Here is a 27,327-nt window from a genome sequence, read left to right as displayed (position 1 = left end):
GAGGAGTGGAGGGTGATCGCTTGGCCCACTAGGGCTGGGAAGCCTGCTGAGCTCCAAGGCTGGTGCCCCCCTCCAAAGCCCCCCCTTCAGGCTGCACTGGTCCTTGGGTCATAGGAAAGAGGCTGAGGGGAGAACAGGAGAGGCAGGTGGGAGGGGCCCTCCGGGAGGAGCGGGAGAAGACTAGAGGGCGTTTGCCCCGCCCATTTGAGCCCAGGAAGCCTGCTTGGCTCCCAGATGACGTCCCCTGCCCTCTGAGACCAGGGGTGGGGGGCACGCCTGGACCCCTTCTTTTCCTTGAGCCTAAGCCCCACCCCCCACAGCCCCCAGGGCCTTTTCCAGCCTGTGTGTCCTAAGCATAGGCCCCACCCCCTGACTTAGCTACTGTTCTTTTTTTTTTTTTTTGCCACCCCAGGCAGCTTGTGGGATCTTGGTTCATGAGCTCGGGGGCGGGCCGAAGCTCTTGCAGTAGGAGCACCGAGTCAGAAACACTGGACTAACAGAGAACCTCAGACTCCAAGAAATATTCATCAGAGTAAGGTCTCACGGAGTACCTCATCTCAGCACCAAGACCCAGCTCTACCCAACAGCCTACAAACTCCAGCATTGGAAGCCTCAGGCCGAACAACCAGTAAGACAAGAACACAATGCCACTCAAGAAAAAAAAAAAATGAGATAGCAAAACAAATATGTCACAGATGAAGGAGCAAGGTAAAAATCTATAAGACCAAATAAATGAAGAGGAAATAGGCCATCTACCTGAAAAAGAATTCAGAATGATAGTAAAGATGATCCAGAAACTCAGAAATAGAACAGAGGCATGGACTGAGAATACACAACCAATGTTTAACAAAGATCTAGAAGAACTAAAGAACAAACAGAGATGAACACCACAATAACTGAAATGAAAAACAGACTAAAAGGGATCAATAAGAGAATAACTGAGGCAGAGGAACGAATTGGTGTGAGTTGGAAGTGAGTTGGAAGACAAAATGGTGGAAATAACTGCCGAGGAGCAGAATAAAGAAGAAAAAAGAATGAAAAGAATTGAAGACAATCCCAGAGACCTCTGGGACAACACTAAACAAACCAACGTTCAAATTATAGGAGTCCCAGAAAGAGAAGAGAAAAAGGAAGGGTCTGAGAAACTATTTGAAGAGAGTATAGTCAAAAACTACCCTAACATGGGAAAGGAAATAGTCACCCAAGTCCAAGAAGCACAGAGTCCTATACAAGATAAACCCTAGGAAAAACACACCAAGACACATATTAATCAAACTAACAAAAATTAAATTCAAAGAAAAAGTATTAAAAGCAGCAAGAGAAAAACAAAATATAACATACAAAGGAATCCCATAAGGTTATCAACTGATTTTTCAGTGGAAACTCTGCAGGCTAGTAGGGAGTGGCAGGATATACTTAAAGTGATGAAAGAGAAAAACCTACAACCAAGATTATTCTGCCCAGCAAGGATCTCATTCAGATTCAATGGAGAAGTCAAAAGCTTTTCAGACAAGCAAAAGCTAAGAGAATTCAGCACCACCAAACCAGCTTTACAACAAATGCTAAAGAAACTTCTCTAGGAAGGAAACACAAGAGAAGGAAAAAACCCACAAAAAGAAACCCAAAACAATTAAGAAAATGGTAACAGGAACATACATATTGATGATAACCTTGAATGTAAATGGATTAAGTGCCCCAACCAAAAGACACACTCTCACTGAATGGATACAAAAACAAGACCCATATATATGTTGTCTACAAGAGACCCACTTCAGACCTAGGGACACATACAGACTGAAAGCGAAGGGATGGAAAAAGATATTCCCTGCAAATGGAAATCAAAAGAAAGGTGGAGTAGCAATAATCGTATCTGACAAAACAGACTTTAAAATAAAGACTGTTACAAGAGATAAGGAGGGACACTACATAATGATCAAAGGATCAATCCAAGAAGAAGATATAACAGTTATAAATGTTTATGCACCCAACATAGGAGCACCTCAGTACAAATCCTAACAATCATGAAAGGAGAAATTGAGAGTAACACAATAATAATAGGATACCCCACTTACACCAATGGACAGATCATCATAACAGAAAATAAACACAGGCTTTAAATGACACTAATGACCAGATTTAATTGACATTTATAGAATATTCCACCCAAAAGTGGCAGAATACACTTTTTTCTCAAGTGCACATGCAACATTCTCTAGGATAGATCACATCTTGGGTCACAAATCAAGCCTCAGAAAATTTAAGAAAATTGAAATCATATCAAGCATATTTTCTGACCACAATGCTATGAGATTGGATATCAGTTACAGGAAAAAAATTGTAAAACACACAAATACATGGAGGCTAAACAGTGTGCTACTAAATAACCAAGAGATCACAGAAGAAATCAAAGAAGAAATTAAAAAATACATAGAAACAAATGACAACGAAAACATGATGACCCAAAACCTATGAGATGCAGCAAAAGCAGTTCTAAGCAGGAAGTTTATAGCAATTCAATCTCACCTCAAGAAACAAGAAAAATCTCAAATAAACAATCTAACCCTACACTTAAAACAACTAGAGAAAGAAGAACAAAGAAAATCCAAAGTCAGTAGAAGGAAAGAAATCATAAAGATCAGAGTAAAATAAATGAAATACAAACAAAGAAAACAATAGCAAAGAGCAATAAAACTAAAAGCTGGTTCTTTGAGAAGATAAACAAAATTGATAAACCATTAGCCAGACTCATCAAGAAACAAAGGAAGAGGACATAAATCAATAAAATTAGAAATGAAAAATGAGAAATCACAACTGACACGGCAGAAATACAAAGGTTTATAAGAGACTACTACAAACAACTATATGCCAATAAAATGGACAACCACAAAGAAAAGGAAATATTCTTGGAAAGGTACAAATTTCCAAGACTGAACCAGGAAGAATTAGAAAATGTAAACAGACCTATCACAAGTAATGAAATCGAAACTGTAATTAAAAATCTTCCAACAAACAAAAATCCAGAAGCAGATGGCTTTACAGGCAAATTCTATCAAACGTTAAGAGAAGAGCTAACACCTATCCTTCTCAAACTCTTCCAAAAAATTGCAGAGGGAGAAACACTCCCAAATTCATTCTACGAAGCCACCATCACCCTGATACCAAAACTAGAAAAAGATATCACAAAAAAAGAAAATTATAGACCGATATCACTGATGAACACAGATGCAAAAATCCTCAACAAAATACTAGCAAACAGAATCCAACAGCACATTAAAAGGATCATACACCATGATCAAGTAGGATTTATCCCAGGGATGCAAGGATTCTTCAATATATGCAAATCAATTAATGTGATACACCACATTAACAAATTAAGGAATAAAAACCATATGATCATCACAATAGATGCAGTAAATCTTTGACAAAATTCAACACCCATTTATGATAAAAACTCTCCAGAAAATGGGCATAGAGGGAACCTACCTCAACATAATAAAGGCCATATATGACAAACCCACAGCAAGCATCGTACTCAGTGGTGAAAAACTGAAACCATTTCCACTAAGATCAGGCACAAGACAAGGATGTCCACTCTCGCCACTCTTACTCAACATAGTTTTGGAAGTCCTAGCCATGGCAGTCAGAGAAGAAAAAGAAATAAAAGGAATACAAATTGGAAAAGAAGAAGTAAAACTGTCACTGTGTGCAAATGACATGATACTATACATAGAAAACCTAAAGATGCCACCAGCAAACTCCTAGAACTAATCAATGAATTTGGTAAGGTTGCAGGATACAAAATTAATGCAGAGAAATCTCCAGCATTCCTATACACCAACAACAAAAAATCAGAAAGAGAAATTAAGGAAACACTCCCATTTACCACTGCAACAAAAAGAATAAAATACCCAGGAATAAACCTGCCTAAGGAGGCAAAAGGCTTGTACTCAGAAAACTATAAATCACTGATGAAAGAAATCAAATATGACATAAACAGATGGAGAAATATACCATGTTCTTGGATTGGAAGAATCAACATTGTGAAAATGACTATACTACCCAAAGCAAACTACAGATTCAGTGCAATCCCTATCAAACTACCAATGGCATCTTTCACAGAATTAGAACAAAAAAATTTGCAATTCGTATGGAAACACAAAAGACACAGAATAACCAAAGCAACCTTGAGAAAGAAAAATGGAGTTGGAGGGATCAGGCTCCCCGACTTCAAACTATACCACAAAGCTACAGTAATCAAGACAGTATGGAACTGGTAGAAAAACAGAAATATAGATCAATGGTACAGGATTGAATGCCCAGAGATAAACCCATGCACATATGGATACCTAATTTACAACAAAGGAGGCAAGAACATACAATAGAGAAAAGACAGCCTCTTCAATAAGTGGTGCTGGGAAAACTGGACAGCTACATGTAAAAGAATGAAATTAGAACCTTACCTAACACCATACACAAAAATAAACTCCAAATGGATTAAAGACTTAAATGTAACACCAGACAGTATAAAAAAGACTCTTAGATGAAAACATAGGAAAAACACTCTGACATAAACCACAGCAAGATCTTTTTTGGCACACCTCCTAGAGTAACAGAAATAAAAACAAAAATAAACAAATGGGTCTTAATTAAACTTAAAAGCTTTTGCACAGCAAAGGAAACCATAAACAAGACAAAAAGACAACCCTCAGAATGGGAGAAAATATTTGCAAATGAAGCAACTGACAAAGCATTCATCTCCAAATTATACAAACTGCTCATGGAGCTCAACATCAAAAAAAACAAACAATCCAGTTAAAAAATGGGCAGAAGACCTAAATAGACATTTCATTAAGGAAGACATACCTATGACCAAGAGGCACATGAAAAGATGCTCAACATCACTAATTATTAGAGAAATGCAAATCAAAACTACAGTGAGGTATCACCTCACACTGGTCAGCATGGTCATTATAAAAAAATCTAGAAACAATAAATGCTGGAAAGGGTGTGGTGAAAAGGGAACCCTCCTGCACTGTTGGTGGGAATGTATATTTATACATCACTATGGAAAACAGTATGGAGGTTCCTTAAAAAACTAAAAATAGAACTACCATATGATCCAGCAATCCCACTACTGGGCATATACCCTGAGAAAACCATAATACATAAAGAGACATGTACCACAATGTTCACTGCAGCACTATTTACAATAGCCAGGACATGGAAGCAACCTAAATGTCCATCGACAGATGAATGGATAAAGAAGATGTGGCACATATATACAGTGGAATATTACTCAGCCATACAAAGAAACGAAATTGAGTTATTTGAAGTGAGGTGGATGGACCTAGAGTCTGTCATACAGAGTGAAGTCAGAAAGATAAAAACAAATACCGTACGCTAACGCATATATATGGAATCTTAAAAAAAAATGGTACTCATGAACCTAGTTGCAGGGCAGGAATAAAGATGCAAACATAGAGAATGGACTGGAGGACATGGGGTTGGAGGGGGAAGCTGGGGTGAAATGAGAGTAGCATCGACATATACACACTACTGAATGTCAAAGAGTTATCTAGTGGGAAGCAGCAGCATAGCACAGGGAGATCAGATCTGTGCTTTGTGACCACCTAGAGGGGTGGGATAGGGAGGATGGAAGGGAGGCTCAAGAGGGAGGGGATATGGAGACTTATGTATGCATATGGCTGATTCACTTTGGTGTACAACAGAAACTAACACAGTATTGTGAAGCAAGTATACTCCAATAAAGAGCTATTAAAAAAAATAAAAAATAAAAATACAGGAAAGTCCTTCTCACTTAAAATGAACAATTAAAAGAATTGCCGTTAAACACAATTTAAGATGTTATAAGATAAACAAGGATAAAAATCTAAATTATATAGTTATAAAATGAAGTCACAACAGAAAAACGTGGCTACGGAACAAAAGGCAGAACCTAAAATTATCCAAAAATTCTAAGGAAAATTATAGAAGCTGCCAAATAGAACAAATCTGAACTTTAAAACATCATAAATGTTGAGTCATTTATGAACAGTTAGCAACAGATGTAGATAAAAGGACAGAAAAAGATTAAGCCAGATTGAATTAAAAAAGACACCACAGAACAAACTATTGTAGAAATAGAGAGGAAAAAAGAATGAGTAAAATATAAACAGAATTTTTTAATTGGAGAAAGTAATAAATATAGATGACAGGCAAAAATAAACCAACATAGGTGTATAAGCAGTTCTTAAAAGAAAACAAAATCAGTGGAAGAGAATACCAAAAACTATAATACAAGGAAACTTTCCTGAAATACAAGAAGGAATTTCCATATTTAAACAGCATATAATTCGAATCAAAAATAAATTTTAGAACTTAAAGGTACAATAGCCAAAACTAAGAAACTTGATGGCTGGGTTCAACAGCCAAATGAAGGGGACAGAGGAAGAATCAGTGGACCGTAAGATAAAGCAATAGAAATTATCCAATCTGAACAACAGAGGAAAAAAAAGACTTTTTAAAAGTGATATGTTTCAGTCTTTAATCCATTTCAAGTTAATTTTTGTTAGTGGCATAAAATAGGAGTCCAATTTCATTATTCTGCATGTAATTATCCAGTTTTCCCAACACCACTTATTGAAAGACTATCCTTCCTCTATTGGGTATTGTTGGATCCCTAGTCAAATACTGGTTGACCATATATGTGAGAGTTTATTGCTGGGCTCTCAGTTTTCTGCCACTAGTCAAAGTGTCTATTTTTATACTAGTATCATACTGATTTGATTACTATACCTCTGTAGTATGGTGTGAAATCAAGAAGTGTGGTCCCCTTACCTTTGTTGTTCTTTTTCTGGATGGATTTGGCAATTCAGGGTCTTTTGTGGTTCCACATAAATTAAGATTTTTTTTTCTATTTCTGTGAAAAATGCCTTTAAAATTTTGGAAAGGATTGCATTAAATCTATAGATTGCTTTGAATAATATGGACATTTTTATAATAATTTTCCAATCTATGTACATGATATATCTTTCCATTTACTTACATCTTCAATTTCTTTCATAAAGGTCTTAATAGTTTTCCACTACAGGTCGTTCACTTCCTTCGTTACATTTATTCCTAAATATTTTATTGTTTTGATGCTATTTGAGTGGGATTCTCTGTTTCTTTTTCAGATATTTCTTTGGTAGTACATAGAAACACAACTTAGAATGGCTATCATCAAAAAGAAAAAGATAACAAGTGTTGGCAAGGATATGGAAAAAACACTTCTGCACTGTTTGTGGGAATCTAAGTTGGTGAAGTCTCTATGGAAATGGTGTGGAAGTTCCTCAAAAATTAAAAATAAAACTACCATATTATCGGGCTTCCCTGGTGGCGCAGTGGTTGAGAATCTGCCTGCCAATGCAGGGGACACGGGTTCAAGTCCTGGTTTGGGAAGATCCCACATGCCACGGAGCAGCTAGGCCCGTGAGCCACAATTACTGAGCCTGCGCGTCTGGAGCCTGTGCTCCGCAACAAGAGAGGCCGCGATAGTGAGAGGCCCGCGCACCGCGATGAAGAGTGGCCCCCGCTTGCCGCAACTAGAGAGAGCCCTCGCACAGAAACGAAGACAACACAGCCAAAAATAAATAAACAAATAAATTAAAAATTAAAAACAAACAAACTAAAACTATAAAAAAAAAAAAACAAACTACCATATTATCCAGCAATCCCACTTCTAGGTATATATCCAAAGGAAATCAGGACCTCAAGGAGATATCTGTACTCCCAAGTCTGTTACAGCATTATTCACAATAGCCAAGATATGGAAACAACCTAAATGTCCATCTACAGAAGACTGGACAAAAAAAAGATGTGATATAATATGGTACAATAAAGTATTAGTCAGCCACGAGAAAAAAAGAAATTCTGCCATTTACAACAACATAAATGGAACTCGAGGGCATTATGCTAAACAAAAGTCAGACAGAGAAAGACAAATACCATGTGACATCACTTATATATGGAATCTAAAAAAGCCAGCTCACAGAAACAGGAAGTAGAATGGTGGTTGCCAGGGGAGAGAGCAGGGTGGGAGAAATCAAGGAGATGTTGATCAAATAGTACAAATTCCTAGTTATAAGTAAGTTCTGATAATGTAGTATACAGCATAGTAACTATAGTTAATGATACTGTATTATATACTTGAAAGTTGCTAAGAGAATAGATCTTAAGTGTTCTCGCCACAAAAAAGAAATGGTAATTATGTGAGGTTATGGAAGTGTTAACCGACCGTAATGTGGTAATCATTTTGCAACATTTAAGCCTATCAAATCAACACGCTGTACACCTTAAACTTACACAATGTTATATGTCAATTATATCTCAATAAATCTGAAAAAAAACAAAGCTTACATTTCTCACACTCCCTTGCTGCATGGGGGCAGATATATGTCTGGGTCTATTAATCAAATGCACTAGTATGAGACTGACTCAGAAGTAAGCTATGTGGGAACACATGTTGGACATGGGGCATCCATTTTGCTAGTACAGAAGCATCAAAGGCTGTGTGGTTTCTCAGGTCAGAGACAACCACAACTTCATGAATGGGACAAAACTGCAGTGTGCATCTGGGAGCTTAAATTTAGAGCTCATATCTCTAGTCCTCACAATAATTCTGTGAAAAAATTTCTCTCAGAAACTGGGAAAAGACTCTGCTGTCTGCAACTACTGACTTTGAACAATAAAGGAAGGGAAAACAAGATATTCAGGGACTTGTGGGACTATAACAAAACACTTTACATTCAAGAAATCATAGTCTCAGAAGCAGAGGTAAAAGGGACTAAGGCTAAAAATGTACTCAAAGAAATAATGGCCTAAAACTCCCCCAAACTGGCAAAAGACATAAACCTACATATTCAAGAAGTCAAGTTTAGGTCTAAAATTAAGATGGACTCAAAGAAATCCACACCAAGAAACATCATAGTGAAACTTCTGAAAAAAGAAAACCAAATTAGAAATCTTGAAAGCTTGAGAGAAATTACACCTTACTTTTAGGAGAAAAGCATTTCAATGACAGTGTCTTTCTTATCAGAAAACATGGAGCCCAGAAAGAAATGTCACAGCATTTTTCAAATGCTAAAAGAAATGAATTGTCAACACAGAATCCTATATACAATGAAAATAGCTTTCAGCAATTAAGGGGAAATCAAAACATTCTCAAATGAAGGAAAATTGAAAGAACTTGTTACCAGTATACCTAACCTAAAAGAATGCTAAAGGAAGTTAAGTTTGTAATTTAAAAGCTTCTAAAAGGGAGACAGGAGGCGTGGCCAAGATAGCAGTGTAAGAAGACTCTGAGCTCACCTCCTCCCACTGGCACACCAAAATTACAACTATTTACAGAGCAACTATTGATGAGAAAAATTGGAAGACTAACAAAAAGACCTTCTACAACTAAAGATATAAAGAAGAAACCACGAGAAGGGCAAGAGGGGTGTAGTATAGTCAAGATCAATACCCCTGGATGGGTGACCCTCAAACCAGAGAATAATTACAAATGCAGAGGCTCTCCCCAAGGAGTTAGTGGTCTGAGCCCCAAATTAGGCTCCCAGCTCAGGGGCCTGCACTAGGAAGACAAGCCCCCAGAATGTTTAGCTTTGAAAACCATTTGGGCTTAGGCTCAGGAGACCCAGAGAGCTGTGGGCAATAGAGACTTCACTCTTAACGGGTGCACACAAAATCTCACACACTCCAGGACCCAGGGCAGAAGCAGTCATTTCAAAGGAGCCTGTGGTAGACCCACCTGCTGATCTTGAAGCAACTCTAGGAGGCATCTGGGAGCTCGTTATACCACGTGGACACTGGTGCCAGTAGGCACCGTTCAGGAATCCTCCTTCTAGTTTATTAGCTCCAAGACCCAGTTCTGCCCACCAGCCTGTAGGTACCAGTACGGGGATGGCTCAGGCCAACCAACTAGCTGGGCAGAGAAACAGCACCACCCACCAGCAGACCTGTTGCCTTAAGACCCCCCTGAGCCACTGCCACTCCAGGACTCGGCTCTGTCAACCAGAGGGCCCAGAACATGGTTCCCAACACCAGTATGCTGGCACTAACCCCAGGACCCCTAGGGCCCTGCAGCCGGAGACCCGGAAACTCAGTTCCATCCACCAGTGGACCAGCACCAGCCTCACACAGCAGCAGACAAACACCAGCCCCAGGACTAACACAGCCCTGCAGCCTGCCATACCAGGAGCCAACCCGCCCACCAGCCGGCTGATACAAACTCCGGGAGACTTTGGGTCCCTCAGTCAGCCACCCTGGGATCCAGACCCACCCACCAACAGGCCAACACCAGCATCAGGACACCCCAAACCCTACAGCCAGCCATGTTGACAGGCCCTGTCTACAAGTACTGATATTGAAACTGTGATTAAAAATCTTCCAACAAACAAAAGTCCAGGACCAGATGGCTTCACAGGCAAATTCTATCAAATATTTAGAGAAAAATTAACACTGATCCTTCTCAAACTCTTCCAAAATATAGCAGAGGGAGGAACACTCCCAAACTCATTCTACGAGGCCACCATCACTCTGATACCAAAACCAGACAAAAATGTCACAAAGAAAGAAATGTCACTAATGAACATAGATGCAAAATCCTCAAAAATATACTAGCAAACAGAATCCAACAGCATATTAAAAAGATCATACACCATGATCAAGTGGGGTTTACCCCAGGAATGCAAGAATTCTTCAATATATGCAAATCAATCAATGTGACACACCATATTAACAAATTGAAGGAGAAAAACCATATGATCATCTCAATAGAGGCAGAAAAAGCATTCGACAAAATTCAAAACCCATTTAAGATAAAAACCCTCGGGAAAGTAAGCATAGAGGGAACTTACCTCAACATAAAAAAGGCTATATATGACAAACCCACAGCAAACATTGTTCTCAATGGTGAAAAACTGAAACCATTTCCTCTAAGATCAGGAACAAGACAAGGTTGTCCACTCTCACCACTATTATTCAACACAGTTTGGGAAGTTTTAGCCACAGCAATCAGAGACGAAAAAGAAATAAAAGGAATCCAAATCGGAAAAGAAGAAGTAAAACTGTCACTGTTTGCAGATGACATGATGCTACATGTAGAGAATCCTAAAGATGCTACCAGAAAACTACTAGAGCTAATCAATGAACTTGGTAAAGTAGCAGGATAGAAAATTAATGCACAGAAATCCCTTGCATTCCTATACACTAATGAAAAATCTGAAAGAGAAACTAAGGAATCACTCCCATTTACCATTGCAGCAAAAAGAATAAAACACCTAGGAATAAACCTACCTAAGGAGACAGAAGACCTGTATGCAGAAAACTATAAGACCCTGATGAGAGAAATTAAAGATGGTACAAACAGATGGAAAGATATACCATGTTCTTGGATTGGAAGAATCAACATTGTGAAAATGATTATAATACCCAAAGCAATCTACAGATTCAATCAATCCCTATCAAACTACCAGTAGCATTTTTCACAGAACTAGAACAAAAAATTTCACAATTTGTATGGAAACACAAAATACCCCGAACAGCCAAAGCAATCTTGAGAAAGAAAAACGGAGCTGGAGGAATCAGGCTCCCTGACTTCAGACTGTACTGCAAAGCTACAATAATCAAGACAGTATGCTACTGGCACAAAAACAGAAATATAGATCAACGGAACAGCATAGAAAGCCCAGAGATAAACCCACGCACATATGCTCAACTTATTTTTGATAAAGGAGGCAAGAATATACAATGGAGAAAAGACAGCCTCTTCAATAAGTGGTGCTGGGAAAACTGGACAGCTACATGTAAAAGAATGAAATTACAACACTCCCTAACACCATACACAAAAATAAACTCAAAATCAATTACAGACCTAAAGGTAAGGCCAGACACTATAAAACCCTTAGAGGAAAACATAGGCAGAACACTGTGACATAAATCACAGCAAGATCCTTTTTGACCCATCTCCTAGAGAAAGGGAAATAAAAACAAAAATAAACAAATAGGACCTAATGAAACTTAAAAGCTTTTTTGCACAGCAAAGGAAACCATACACAAAATGAAAAGACAACCCTCAGAATGGGAGAGAATATTTGCAAATGAAGCAACTGACTAAGGATTAATCTCCAAAATTTACAAGCAGCTCATACAGCTCAATCAAGAAAACAAAGCCCAATCCAAAAATGGGCAGAAGACCTAAGTAGACATTTCTCCAAAGAAGATATACAGATTGCCAACAAACACATGAAAAGATGCTCAACATCACTAATCATTAGAGAAATGCAAATCAAAACTACAATGAGGTATCACCTCACACCAGTTACAATGGCCATCATCAAAAAATCTACACACAATAAATGCTGGAGAGGGTGTGGAGAAAAGGGAACTCTCTTGCACTGTTGGTGGGAAAGTAAATTGATACAGCCACTACGGAGAACAGTATGGAGGTTCCTTTAAAAACTAAAAATAGAACTACCATATGACCCAGTAATCCCACTACTGGGCATATACCCTGAGAAAACCATAATTCAAAAAGAGTCATGTACCACAATGTTCACTGCAGCTCTGTTTACAATATCCAGGGCATAGAAGCAACCTAAGTGTCCATCGACCGATGAATGGATAAAGAAGATGTGGCTCATATATACAGTAGAATATTTCTCAGCCATAAAAAGAAACTAAATTGAGTTATTTGTAGTGAGGTGGATGGACCTAGAGTCTGTCATACAGAGTGAAGTAAGTCAGAAAGAGAAAAACAGATACCATATGCTAACACATATATATGGAATCTAAAAAAAAAAAAAAAAAAAATAGTTCTGAAGAACCTAGGGCCATGACAGGAATAAAGACGCAGACGTAGAGAATGGACTTGAGGACACGGGGAAGGGGAAGGGTAAGATGGGACGAAGTGAGAGAGTGGCATGGACATATATCCACTACCAAATGTAAAATAGATAGCTAGTGGGAAGCAGCCACAGAGCACAGGGAGATCAGTTCGGTGCTTTGTGACCACCTTAGAGGGGTGGGATGGGTAGGGTGGGAGGGAGACACAAGAGGGAGGAAATATGGGGATATATGTACATGCATAGCTGATTCACTTTGTTATACAGCAGAAACTAACACACCATTGTAAAGCAATTATACTCTAATAAAGGTGTAAAAAATAGAAACATAGTACTGGAAATTCTAGCCAGTGCAAGTAAGTCAAATAAAATAAAAAACATATAGATCAGAAAGAAAAAAATACTGTCCCAATTTGCAAGTGCCATGATTGTCTATGTAGAAAATCGCAAGAGATCAACACACAAGAACCTTCTAGAGCTAATAAGTGAGTTCAACATGGTCAAAGGATACAAGATAAACATACAAAAATCAATTGTACTTCTATAAACAGTGAACATGTGAACAAGGAAATAAATACTATTTATAATCGCTCCTCCAAAAAATGAAAAAGATTTAAATATAACAAAACATATGTGGGACTTGTATGCTGAAAACTACAACACAAGGATGAAAGAAATCAAAGAAGAGTCAAATAAATGGAGAAGCATATGTGTTCATGGATTAGAAGACTCAAATAGCATAGATGTGAATTCTCCTTTAAATTTATATACAGGTTTAATGCAATCTGCATCAAAATCTCTGCAAGATTTTTGTAAATATAGACAAGATTAGTTTAAATGTTATGTAGAAAGGTGAAAGAACTAGAATGGCTAAAACAGTTCTGAAAAGAAATAAAGTGATAGGAATCTGTCTACCTGATTTCAAGACTTACTATATAGCCATAGGAACCAAGGTGATGTGGCATTGACCAAAGAATAAACACACAGACCAGTGGGACAGAATAAAGAACCCAGAAATAGATGCATACAAATATGCACAACTGGTGTTTGACAGAAATGCAAAAGTTATTCAGTAGAGGAAAGACAGCCTTTTCAACAAATGGTTCTGGAGCAACTGGACATTTGTATCAAAAAACAAGCATAAAATGAAAAACAAAAAACTCTTTGCTTATGTCTCACACTTTATACAAAAAAAATTAACCCAAAATGGATCATACTTAAATCTTAAATTTAAAACTATAAAAATATGTAGAAAAATATAGGAGAAAATTTGGGTATCTAGAGCTAGGCAAGTGTTCTTAAATGTGATACCAAACGTACAACCCATAAAAGAAAAAACTGATAAACTTGACTTCATCAAAATTAACTTTTACTCAGCAAAATACCCTTAAGAAGATGAAAAGAGAAGCTACAGAATAGGATAAAATATTTACAAAATACATATCTCATACAGGACTAATATCTATAATATACAGAGAACACTCAAAACTCAACAGTAATAACAAAGAGAGTTGACCCTAGAACAACGTGGGCACTTGCTTATGGCAAGTAGAGCTCCTTAGAGAAATCAATCATTTTAGGTCTGTGGCAAGAAATGAACAAGATGTTATCTTGCTGTACCAGAAAGCAAGGATGCTAGGTGAGACTTCTGAAGACATGTCAAAAGCACTCAGGAATACCTTCAACAGCTCCCATAGACCAAAGCTGGAAAAATTTATTATCATACATAATACTGATTGCAATTGAAAGAACCACATCAAATATAAAAAATTCCTTGAGATCAAAATCATGGTCCAAAACTGTATTGATCACCTTTAGACACTGTGTCATTGGCATCATCAGAGTACCATGCCATCATTATGAAAATTTACAAAAGGAAAGTTGATGCCTTTATCCTTCCTCTCCTTTAAGAACTGTATTTTAAGGTAATGGAAAAATAATAATAAGGGAAAGATAATCTTTATATAAGAATCACAGCTAATAAGTGCAAAAGACATGTTGGAATTAGACAATCACCATTTTGCAACTCCTAATAAAATAATGGCTCAAGGCAATGGTCATTCACGGACTACTAAAACATTGAGCTAAAGGATGAGGAGGGTCTTTTAAAAGGGATGAATAAGGTTGACACCACTTAAGCTCCACTGATAAATTTTAACATCACTAAAATTGAACAATCAGATATTATGTTACTACTGATACGATGTGATAGAAAATGCATACTAGAATTTATGAAGTACTCTTCATATTTAAAAAACTGAACCTGAATTTAATCAATCCTCTAGATATAACTTTACAAGATATAGAAACAGAGCAACATGTTAAATAACAGCATAAAGATATAATCAGCCAAATCTAAAATGTGGGAAATGCTAAAGAACAAATGATCTAGTTTCTTTCAAAATTTAATGGTATAAGAGGAGATGCTCTTTAAACTCAAGAGTTTAGAGACACATTAACTAAATGCAGTATATATACTTTGGTGGGCGGAATCTTAATGCAACCCAACAAATACTTCAAAGACATTTTGGAAACAATTGAGGAAATTAAATATGGAATGGGTATCAGATGATATCAAGGAATTAATGTCAATTTGTTCATCATGGTTAAATTTAAACTAATTCCTTATCTATTAACGATACCTACTGATTTATTTATGAATAAAAAATATATTTGGAATTTGCTTTAAAATACCCTACCAATAAAGAAGAGAGAATAGACAAAACAAAAATGGCAGTATGTTGATGGCTGAAACTAGGTTTGGGATATACGATGGCTCATTATATGAACATCTCTACTTTTGAGTGTGTTTGAAATTCTTCATGGTAAAATATTTTTAAACAATCATGTAACTATTCATTTGACAAGTTGAACACGTACCCTTTGCAGAACAAAGTAAGTAAAACACAATCTTTTCTCCCAAGAAGCTCACAATCTAGTAGTGGGAGAAATAGAAAAAAAAAAAAAAAAAAAAAAGTGCAATGAAGTACGATATTTGCTCAAATAAGCACATTACAGTTACAGTGGAGGCACAGTGTAAGGGAAAAGACATACCCCAGGAGACACGAATCAGGACTTCAGAGAGGAGGTGATACTAGATCTGTCGTTAAGAATTTACAGGAGTTCATTCAGGTGACATGAGGAAAAGGCATTCAGAGTGACAGTAGTAACTCCTATTTATATGTATCACTTCCTGTTTCAAGCACTGTTCTAGGCACTTCAGATTTTTAAATCATTATATCCTCAAAACAAACCTGTGAGATGTGTTATTCTTAGCACATATCCTTATTTTACAGATAAAGCAATTGAGGCATAGAAAGGTTAAGTAATCTGACCAAGATTGCATAATTGTAAATGACAGTGATAGGCAGCAAAACCAAATAGTTTGCTCTCAAACACTAGACTTCTTCTTCAGTAGATGGAGTAATGTGTAACAGAGGCAACGAGGTGTAACCTGTAACAGTACACTAGGAAACCATAAATGTTGCTATAATATATGGCGTGAGGTGGAAAACCAGAAGGGCATGTCAGGAAATGAGAGAAGATGTATGGTTAGTCAAAAGGCAGACCATGAAGGGCTTCACATATCAAGGAACAGAATTTATACCATTTTCAAGTAAGAAGGTGCAAACCAACAAAGGCTTTTAAACAATGGAGTAACATGTATTGATTTATGCAGTACAAAAATAACTTAGGCAGTGGTGAGCTCAGTGGACGGGAGGGGAATCAATAAAAGGAGGCAGAGAATTCAGTTAAGAAGTGTTTTGGTCCAAGAGACAGACTGTAGGGGCCAGAGCTATGGCACTGCTGATAGACATGGATGAAAGAGAACAGGTTCAAGAGATTTAAGAGGAAGAAGCCATAGAATTTGGCAAAGGATTCCATATGGGAAGCACAGGGATGGGAAAGGGGGAGTTAAGGAAGTCTCTCAGGTTGCTGACTTGGGGGGTGGGAGGGAGGAGGGATGCCAACAGTGAGTGGGAACATCAGAAGAGAAAGTTTTATAATGAAGAAAATGTGTTCACATTTGACCAGGTGAGCCTGTGGATGCTGTCATATAATAATGACCCTGGATCTCAGAAGACAGACGTGTATCTGAGAGACTTCAACATACTGGCAGTATTTAAAGCCATGGAGACAAATGGGATTCACTCAAGAATCCTTCGCAGAGAAACAAAACAAAAAAATCAGTGTTTTTCAAACTTCAGTTATTCAAGGACTTCAGGACTTTTGCCATGTTAGTGTACCACCTGCCCCATTGTTTATTTAATAGTTTTAATAGTTTATTTAATAGTTTTTTGAACTGGCATGTTTTGTACTTTATTTTCAAACAAAACATTATATCACTACTGTAAAAAGAAAATTATATTACTCAGCATAATAAATGGAAAATGACCATAAAGTTAAACTGTAATGATGTGTCAACGTAGGTTCATCAGTTGTCAACAAATGCACCACTCTGATGGCGGGGGATGTTGATGGCGGGGGATGTTGATGGCGGGGGATGTTGATGGCGGGGGATGTTGATGGCGGGGGATGTTGATGGCGGGGGATGTTGATGGCGGGGGATGTTGATGGCGGGGGATGTTGATGGCGGGGGATGTTGATGGCGGGGAAGGCCGTGCCTGCAGTGGGGGGACAGGGAGAGAGGGTAGGAGGTACCTGGAAAGTCTCTGTATATTCCTCTCAGTTTTGCTGTGAACCCACAACTACTCTAAAAAATAAAGCCTTTAGATAAGTAAATTCAATTTTAAACATTTATATTTAATCCAATTAAATATTTCACTATTATCTGTGAAACTTCAGCACGTGCTTCAGCTGAGAGCTGTTCTTTCTTTGTGAAAATATTTTTTTTTCAGCAAGACAGTAAAGAAAAACTTGCCTCAATCTAGAATAATACAAATTTAAAATAATTTAAAAGGAGATACGGTTGAATTTTCACCATGTGATGGGATATTATTTAATGTTCTGTGAGTCATCTCCTGTGCTACCTTTGGAACATGGCCCACAATCAGGAAAAATTCTGCTTTACAGGAAAGACAAAGGAATCGGGTCCAGACCTATGTTCCGAGGTCAACTGAGTAAAGGAGAGCTGAATCAGTGGACACAGAATAGACAGTGTCCAATTATACAGAATAGCATCCAATAGTACAGAAAGGTTGGTATGGGTTTTCTAGAGGCATGTTCAGGATGGTCTAGATGATAATCAAAGGAAGAAGCAGAGTCACTTGTTCCTGAGCTGTGGCTAAAGGAACTGAGGGAAGCTAAAAGATCTTTTAGTTGCTGCTGGCTATCAGGTGACTAATTTGAGCCTGGACCTAGCATTCTCTCTCCTCCAACATTTTGTCCTCTCTACCCTGCCCCCGACCCCAAACCCACCATCCTCTTGCTGTGCCTGATGCTCTAGTAAAGGAACGTGTCACGAGTGTGGTGTCAAGACGCCTTACCTGCGGGAATTGTTCACAACTGACCACACTCTCCCGATCCGCAGGCTGAAGGGCTACGTGCCCTGACCAGCTCCCAGTTGTAAAAAGCCAGAAGCAAGGCAGGCAGCATAAAATGTGACAGCATGATGAAAACTCATGGGGAAGATAATAAAAAAAACAGAAGCCTAAACTTACTATGAATCCACACCGCTCTATGACTCCACAGCGCTCGTCTTACTTTGAAATAAAAACTGAGTGCCTTAGATCATTATGCAGACTCTGCTATGAGTATGCACTTGCATAAAAAAATGTTCTCTTCCTTTACTGTTCCAAAAGGTGATTGATCATCTTCTACCCCATCAGTTCTGCACACCTTACCCCTTTTAATATGGAGTCAAAAATGAAGTCAAAAATGATTTTTATAATGTGTGGTCAACAAATTACACTGGCCAAAAAAAAAAAAGAAGAAAGTTTAGCAAATCTAAAGGACTTCATTTGCATTTTTTCTTTGTTTCTCACTAATCTCTGACAAAATTATATTTTCTGCTTTTCTTTATTGCCAAATTCATTAGACCATATGTGTCACCTACATTAAATATCCTAAATATACACAATTTGCTTTCAAATGTACTCATGTAACTAGTTTAGGAATAGAATTGCAGTAGAATTTGAGGGAGTTATAACTTCCTCAACTCAGAAGTTTTCATCCTACATGGTCTTTAGTATTTTTTAAGTCTCACTCTCACTGAAAACATCCTGAAGTTAATGATATAAGATAGATGATAAACAGATGTGAATAGAGCAAGTAGAATTCTGCAGAACATTATTTCTTCCAAATGTCCAAACTTCAATTTAAAACTTAAACACAAATTTAGACAAGTATTTTCATAAAGGCTTGAGCATTGTGCATAATCAACAAGGAATAAGAAATTTTGCTCTACCAAACTGTAATAAAGGACCAGAGTAGAGGGAACATTTACATTGAAATGAGATGCTATGCTCATTCCAGTACAGAGCAGAAACTCTAAAAAAAAAATTATAGAACACATAATGGCATTTTTGTAATCTAGAGTAAGTTAAGACCTGCCAGCACAAAATTAGTTTATTTCCAAGTAATAAAAGCAGAATTATAAGAATGTGGGAAGCACCACTATCCTGAACAGCTCAGAGAGCGCACTGGAGATGGCAGGAGGGATGGGGGGAGGGATGGGGGGAGGGACGGCTACAGGCTATGATTACGTCATTTGGCTCTGTGTATTCCTCCACTGTCTTCCCCTCCTCACCACTGCCTCTTGCCACAGGCCATTACAGGTCTGGCGGGAAAGGTTTTTACTGTCTTCTCCCTGGACTGTGAGCTCCTCAGGAGCAGAGACCCTGTCATCTTCATGTCCAGCCCAATACCTAGCATGAGTAAGATGCTCAATTAATGTTTGCTGCATGGTTATCATAACCTTTCACTTGGTGGGGAAAAATCATCACCTCCAGAATTAAAAGAAAAATACCATCATGTTGTGATAAATCATTCCTAGGCTGCAACGGAGAAATGTCCCTGAAATGAACAGAGGACACAGCATTTACCGCTGTTTTTCTCCAAACAGCTGCCTTAGTTTGGGTTCCAGAAGCGGGTTCTGAGACGGAGATGTCTGCGCAGGAAGTCAGTGGGGGAGTGTCCTAAGAGTAAAACTGCTCTGGAGTAAGGTCAGCAGGATCGGGCAGGGGGAGCAGCCAAACTGCTGGACAGTTGCCACAGAGGCCTCAGCTGGTCCCTGACGGGACTCTGGAGCGGGGGTAGTCCTTTAGAGCTACCAGGATGAAGGCAAAGGACCTGCACACCGTGCCTAGCCCAATCCTGGGAGATGGGTGCCTTGCGGAGACGAGGCGGGTGAAGCGATCTTGGGGGAGGCAGCCCCGTTCTGCTGAGGGAGCTGAGGGCGACCCCCTTCTGGAGAGGACCAGCAGCGAGCCATGGGCCGCCAACAGCCCTGCAAATGAGCAGACTGACTGTGAAGGGGACTCTGGGTGATGTCCCACAGGGCCCACAACCATGCGGCTTACTCCCTCACTCAGAGGCTCAAACCTCAGACGGTATGGGAGTGACATACAGACCTGAGACCCTCGCAGTGATCTTTCTGATACGGGCGAGACGTAGACAAAGGCACCGAGAGAGTCTCGGTCTACGTTATCCAGTCTTTAGACGGCAGCTGTCGATCTGTCACAATCTATCACTTCGGCCACTTAAAATAAAATTACTGAAGACAGGGAAAACTGCCCTCCCATTGAACTACGGGAAATCACAATTAGTAACAGTCTTTTCATCCAAATCATGAGATTTCTTGTAACGTGCACCAGCCTAAAGCAGATTGGTCCGCTTAGAACGAGGAAGCCTACCAGGAATGATTAAAAAGCATCCATTCAGAAAGCATTCCCGGACTCATCACCATCTGGTCAGATCTGATTATCATACAGTCAGGGAAAGTCCTGCTGGAGACACCATGGGGAGAGTTCTCCTGAGGCTGCCATTTAGCCTTTGTAACAGTGGTGGGGAATGAGTGTGATGGACGACAGGCACCTTGTACCAGGTACCCTTGCATCTGATTCACTCTAGTGACTCTCCTTCCATCAGGTCCAGAGAGGTAGGAAGATGCATGATGTTATTTTAAAGCCCCTCAGTGACAGAAGAAGCAGAAGACACATACTTTTTCTTTAAAAGGAAGAGAATGAAAAAAATAATAATAATGCTTGAAGGCAGAGCGGCATGCCCGCTTCATCCCATACTGGTCAACCACCTCCTCTCTCCAGCTAGGAACACCAAGGCCATTTTTCAAACATTCCAGATGCTTCCCTGCATGCAAGACTTCCTCACCAATTTTTCAAATTAAGCACAGCCCTGAAATTTGGCTGCTCTCTCAATCTGCTTTGAAAGAGTGTCAGCAGTTTTGATATCTGCCACATTTTATTCGCGGTAGGTTCAGGATCCCCCACAGAACAAAGCTACAAATAAAAGCTAGAAGAGAATTAGGAAGGAGAAAGCATGCTTTGCTGGGGTGTTAGCTCCACTGAACTCACAATGGGGGGAGAGAAAACCTGCTGTGATGAGACTCTTAAGTGAGAGGAAAAGAAATATCAACAAATCTCACCAAGAAATCCCAACTGCAACTCAGAAAAGCTTTCAAAAGCCCGGCATTCCATACTGGTAACAAGTAGAAGATGTCAATTACATAATTTACGTTAATGAGACTGAGCATTAGGAGAGCTGAGTAAATCAAAAAGCCTTCCTGGGCTTTTCCAGCCTTCAGAGATTTTATCTAAGACATTTAGTAAATTTCAAACAAGCCGACACATGAAATAGGCTAATTTGACATCTCTTAGGCATTCGTTTAGCTAAAGTCCAGGAGATGAGAAAGGATTAGCCATTTGTTGTTGTGCTCTTCTAGCAAAACTTGCTGGTGATCAAAAGCCTTCTCAAGTGTAACTACTGCACCCTGGCTGCCATACAGCTGTCCTCAGCAAAGCTGGCCGTATTCAGAGCTTTTAAATCAAATGCTCTTTACCTGATATGTAATTTGTTTAGCCCATTTCCTTCATTATATTAACATGTTAAGAGCTTACACTGCAGACCAAGGATATCTTGAGGGTGACAGCCATGATTTAAACCCGAGGTTCTCAGCCAGGAATGATTTTGTCCCCGTGGGACATTCGACAGTGTCTAGAGATGATACAGGCTGTCACAACTTGGGGGAGGGGGTGTGCGAATGGCATGTACTGGGCAGGGGCACGGATGTTGCTAACCATCCTACAACGCATAGGACAGTCCCCACCCCACACACAACAAAATATCAACAGTGCCAAGGTTGAGAAACCGATTTAGACCTTGCTCTGCCTGACAGTATAGAAGTACTGTGGAAGAAAATGCTGCAGACCAGCTCAGCTTTGTGCAAAATACACATATGAAGGCCAACAGAGCTTTGCTTCACTTGAAATCTACTGAACAGACCTATGTTAGGGTTTTACACTGTACATCAGAGTTTGCATTATTCTGTAGTGCAGAAATATAAGGAATTAAAGTGCCTCTGATCCCTGCCCAGGATCCTTTGCTCTTCAAGAACAGGAATACCATTTCACTGTTTTATAAGAACCCTGAACTTTTATCCCCAGTTTAGTGACTGGTTCATGTTTGCTGCTTTGCCTTGTTTCATAGATGTGCTATAAACAGAAGGGCAAAGATGACTTTTCGCCGTTCAAAAACGTGCCTATACGTCTAGGGAATAGGGATACTAACTATTCTCTAATCCAAGACCGGTAAGATTAATAATGCATGGTAGCCCTCCACCCTTCCTTTCTTGGGGAGCTCCTTCCTTATGATTTCAACATCTTTAATCTTAACCCATGTTACTCATCTGTTCTTAGTTATTTCCCTCTAGGTATCTTTCTACCTCCACAAATTCAAAACGCCCCAAATTTAACTTATCTGTTTGCTGAGAACTCATCTGTTTGCTGTCTTACTCAACATCCTTTCCTCTACCACTATTGTGTGTCAATCAGATCAAGCATTTACACCTTTCCTTCACTTTCTCTATTTAGTCAGCTATCAGGTTCTATATACTTTCACTTTAAATCATCTCTTCCATGCCATTTAGAACTTCATACTCTATCTCGAGGACTCCCAGAGCCTCTTTTCTGGTGCTGCCGCTGACTTGAGGCATTCCCTTTCCTTCCTACCTCACCCCAACTGCATCTTTATATAATACTCATCTTCATTAAAACTCACTCATTTTCATCTATTTGTGCTCTATTTACTTAAGACTTAAAGAGGTGGGTCAATATAATAGATTGACTAAGTTTCCCCATAAATTCATGTCCACCCCAAACCTCAGAAGGTGACCTATTTGGAAATAGGGTTTTTGTAGATTCCTTAGTTAGGATGAGGTCATACTGGACCAGGGTGGGCCCTAAATCCAATAACTTCTGTCCTTATAAGAAGATGAGAGGACACACAGAGACATAAAAACAGGGAGAGAAACAGTATGAAGATGGGGCCAAACATCAGAATCATACATCTACAAGCCAAGGAATGCAAAGGATTGCCAGCAACAACCAGAAGCTAGGAGAGAGGCATGGAAGGGTTTCTCCCTCAGAGGCTCAAGAAGGAACCAACTTTACCAACATCTTGATCTCGGATTTCTAACCTTCAGAACTGTGAGAGAATAAATTCCTGTTGTTTTAAGGCTGTTTGTGGTCATGTGTTACAGCAGCCCTAGGAAACTAATACAGGTGCCCATGAGAATGTGCCTCACAGTTCCCCAACTCTAGGTGACATCAATGTCCAAAGACCCCAGCTATGATGTTCTGATGCCCACAGCAGCATACACCCCAAGGCCACACCTCCCACAGGCTACTTCAAGCCAGTGACTGAGTGCAGCAGACATACAAAGCAGATCAATTCGTGGGAGACACAGACTCTTGACAGGCAATTTTGACTCAAAGACAGTTCCACAGCCTTGACACGTTAGACTGACTACAGTCTTTAGACGCTAACACCCAACCTTCTTTCCCTCTCTCCTCCTCTTGGAATCAACCTGTATCATAGTCTGATGACTCTTTAAGCCTCCCCAACTCCATTCCCATTTTTTCTCTTACGAGTTTCCCTAATAAAATCCACACACATTTAGTTTTACCTTGGTGCCTACCCTTTGGAAAACCCAGAGTAACCCAGAAAGGGATTACAAAATTTGATTTCTATTTTAAATAGATTTCTTTGCCTAGGTTTGTGGAGAATGGATTCCAATTTGGCAAGATTAGAGGTGGAAAGACCAAATAAGAAGCTAATGTAGGGCTTCCCTGGTGGCGCAGTGGTTGAGAATCTGTCTGCCAATGCAGGGGACGTGGGTTCGAGCCCTGGTCTGGGAAGATCCCACATGCCACGGAGCAACTGGGCCCATGCGCCACAACTACTGAGCCTGCGTGTCTGGAGCCTGTGCTCCGCAAGGAGAGGCCGCGACAGTGAGAGACCTGCACACCGCGATGAAGAGTGGCCCCCGCTCACCGCAACTAGAGAAAGCCCTCGCACAGAAACGAAGACCCAACACAGCCAAAAAACAATAAATAATAAAATAAATAAATTAAAAATTAAAAAAAAAAAAAAAGAAGCTAATGTAGTGGCTAAAAGGGACATGCTTCTAGCTTTCAGTACCCTAGTGGTGGCAGTAGTCAGTCAGGTTCCAGATATACTTTGGCAGAAAACCTATGGAATTTGGTCATGGATCTATATGAGAGTGTGGGGGAAATGGGCATTGAGGTTGATTTCTTCATTTCTAACAAGAGAAAATGAAAAGATATTAGTGGAATTTGCTGAGATACAGAAAACTGAAATAAGAGTAAATCCAAAACTAAAAAATTAACAGTTCAGTTTCAGTTATATTAAGATCAAAGTTATTTGGAGTCACCTAAACAGAGATGTCACACAGGGAGTTAGGTAAAAAATGTGAAGCTCAGAAGACTTCTATATGAATTTGGGAGGTATGAGAATATAATGTTGAAAGCTGAGGAAGTAATTAGAATCACCTAGGGAAAAAATGTAGAGTAAGCAACAAAAGGGTAGTCATGAAACCTTCCAAAATGTAAAGGTCGAGAACAGAAGGAGCAAGTGACAACGAATACTAAGGAAGAAAAGTGTGATTACGGTGTTTAAAGCTAAGAGGAGAGAGCATTTTGAGGATGAGTGGAAGGTCAACTGTTCAAATGCTGCCGGGAGTACAAGGAAGATGACTTAAAATCGTCTGTTGGCTTTGGAGACAGGAGTCTTTGGTCATCTGCCATTTTGGTGGAGTAGTGAGAAGGGAAGCAAAATAGGGGTGGTCTGAGGAGAGAATGAGACTTCAGGTTAAGGTGACTCTGAGTTGGGAAATGATTTTTTCCCAAACACATAGCATGAACAGAAAAGACATATTTTATATAAAAAAAAAAGGTATAGTGAAGAGATTTCCATTGAGTTCGACATTTTTGAATTTATACTTTAAGCACTTACCCAACCCTACCTTAATAGCTTTAAATAATTATAACCATGGCAAAAAAAAAATGATAAACTTTTGTGTAGACCACGGGTCAACAGAAATAATAATGGAGGCTAAAGCAATGCATTTATTGGCTCAGGAACCAAAAGAGACAAAAGTAGAGCAGAGGCACCGGCACCCCGTATTCTGTTGTACCCCAAGTTCTGAGCTCTCAGCGTTGAGAGATACTTACAACAAAAAGGCAGTGCAACTATTTAGCATTCACTGGAATGACCATATCCGCTTTTGAAATACTGATACTTCCATACTACTTAGTAAATAGCCTCTATCTCAAGCCCTCACAAGGGATTGTGTTAAGCATCGAATTATATATTAAAATAACGTTAAAAGTAAAAACTCTTAAATCATCATATCCTCTGTTTGAACTTTTCTCATTTTACTACATTCTTTGGTTGTTACTGGTAAAATCCAACTCTCCATTTTCCTTCCAAAACCACTGGCACAGCCTCTACAACTTCATTAGAAACAACATTATTCATCATGTTTAGGTTACTGGGGATCCTTGCCCATGATCTCAGCCTTGACCACCACTTTATTTGGAAACTCATGGCCCCTTTTTAAGAGAAAAGATATCATTAGAGATGCTTAGACATCAGAAATAGACTACCCTTTTATTTTAGCCTAAAGTAGTAATATTCAGGTATAATCTCAATGAAAGCTTTAAAAAAATGAATGATACTCAAATTGCAAACACTCAATATAATAGTTACTTACTCTTTGGAGATAAGGTACTAAAATAAAAACCTCAAGTTTATCTGGGATATTACTTTGCATTTTTTACTGAGTAATAAAAAGTTATCTCTTAAAAATATTGTGTTAAGTTTAAACTGTGATCTATAAGCACACGCCTCCAAGTCATAATTAATATGGAAGTCCATGCGGTCAGAGACTAAGACTGAAGTATATGTTAAATAATTCTGAGGGTTTTCCCCAAATGAAACCTGAGCTAAGAAGCATCAAACCAACATCACTGTGAACTCCACTTCAACTCCCTAATTAACCAACTAACCTTAGGTGATTTGGGGATCCAAACAAAGTCACTGGTTACCCTGATCCACAGAAAGGACACTGGATATTTTTGTTTGCAGTAATGAAGTATTTGTAGACACACTGCACATTGCAGAAATACTACAGCTACCGAAGAAAGGGCATGCATACCAAAAAGGGGAAAAATAAAACAGAATGCATTTCAACGTAAATAATTCTGCCTTAATAGCAATACCAAGAGCCATGCAGCTTTCTGGCCAGGGTTTAAAATAACAATGCGGGCCATCTCTACCTGGCAGAAAAATAAATCTTCCAAATACTCAAAAGGTACTTGTCCTGTTTTAAGCATATGTAATGGGGGAGAAGGATTTTTCCCCTCTACGTCCAGGTGCAGTTGAGCTGCCAGCAAGTGAGAGTAATGAGTGGCCCAACCTCACACATGCTCTGCTCTCTGCACACCAGGCAGGCATTTGTCAAGGTGTAAATTATTTACAGTGGTCTCCAAAGGCTCTGGAAAGTTAGTGCATTTCCTTAAAAATAAACGAAAAGGAAATCCTGGAACAAGTATTACATGAAATAGGGGCAAAGTAAACGTATATTCTAAGTATTAAAGGTTGTTTTGATTGGAAAAACACACACGCACACATTCTTCCTAACACCAGGTGAAACACCAGGTTCTAATTATTCAGTTCTCTATTTCTTCCTTGTCACTTTAGACTCTAAGAACATGAATAGCAATGTTTAAATGTACGCATGGCAACTAAACAATGGCTTAAGGGCTCATCGTTTGAGCAAATCTTCACTGAGTGATAACAGCCACCCAAGAAACGCATAATTAGATAATTACTTCGTACTGACTCCATCTTCTAAAGACTCGAGAATATTCAAAACTTCAAAGGAGCAAAGATGCAGCAACTCTAACTTTTCACTTAAACTCAGTTGTAAGCAGAACAGTGAGGTTGA

At 39.0% G+C, this 27,327-nt stretch overlaps 1 protein-coding gene across 9 annotated transcripts in view; it reads right to left on the bottom strand.

Annotated features, from left to right (window-relative positions):
- LOC309665527 (uncharacterized protein) overlaps positions 1–27,327 on the bottom strand; it is a 714,473-nt gene that overhangs the window by 327,136 nt on the left and 360,010 nt on the right. The window lies entirely within an intron of this gene.

Source organism: Balaenoptera physalus (assembly GCF_965194825.1).
Source record: "Balaenoptera physalus genome assembly, chromosome: 8".
NCBI classification, from domain to species: domain Eukaryota; kingdom Metazoa; phylum Chordata; class Mammalia; order Artiodactyla; family Balaenopteridae; genus Balaenoptera; species Balaenoptera physalus.
Note: the sequence above shows the minus strand (reverse complement) of the source record. Positions and strands in the feature narration are given on the sequence as shown.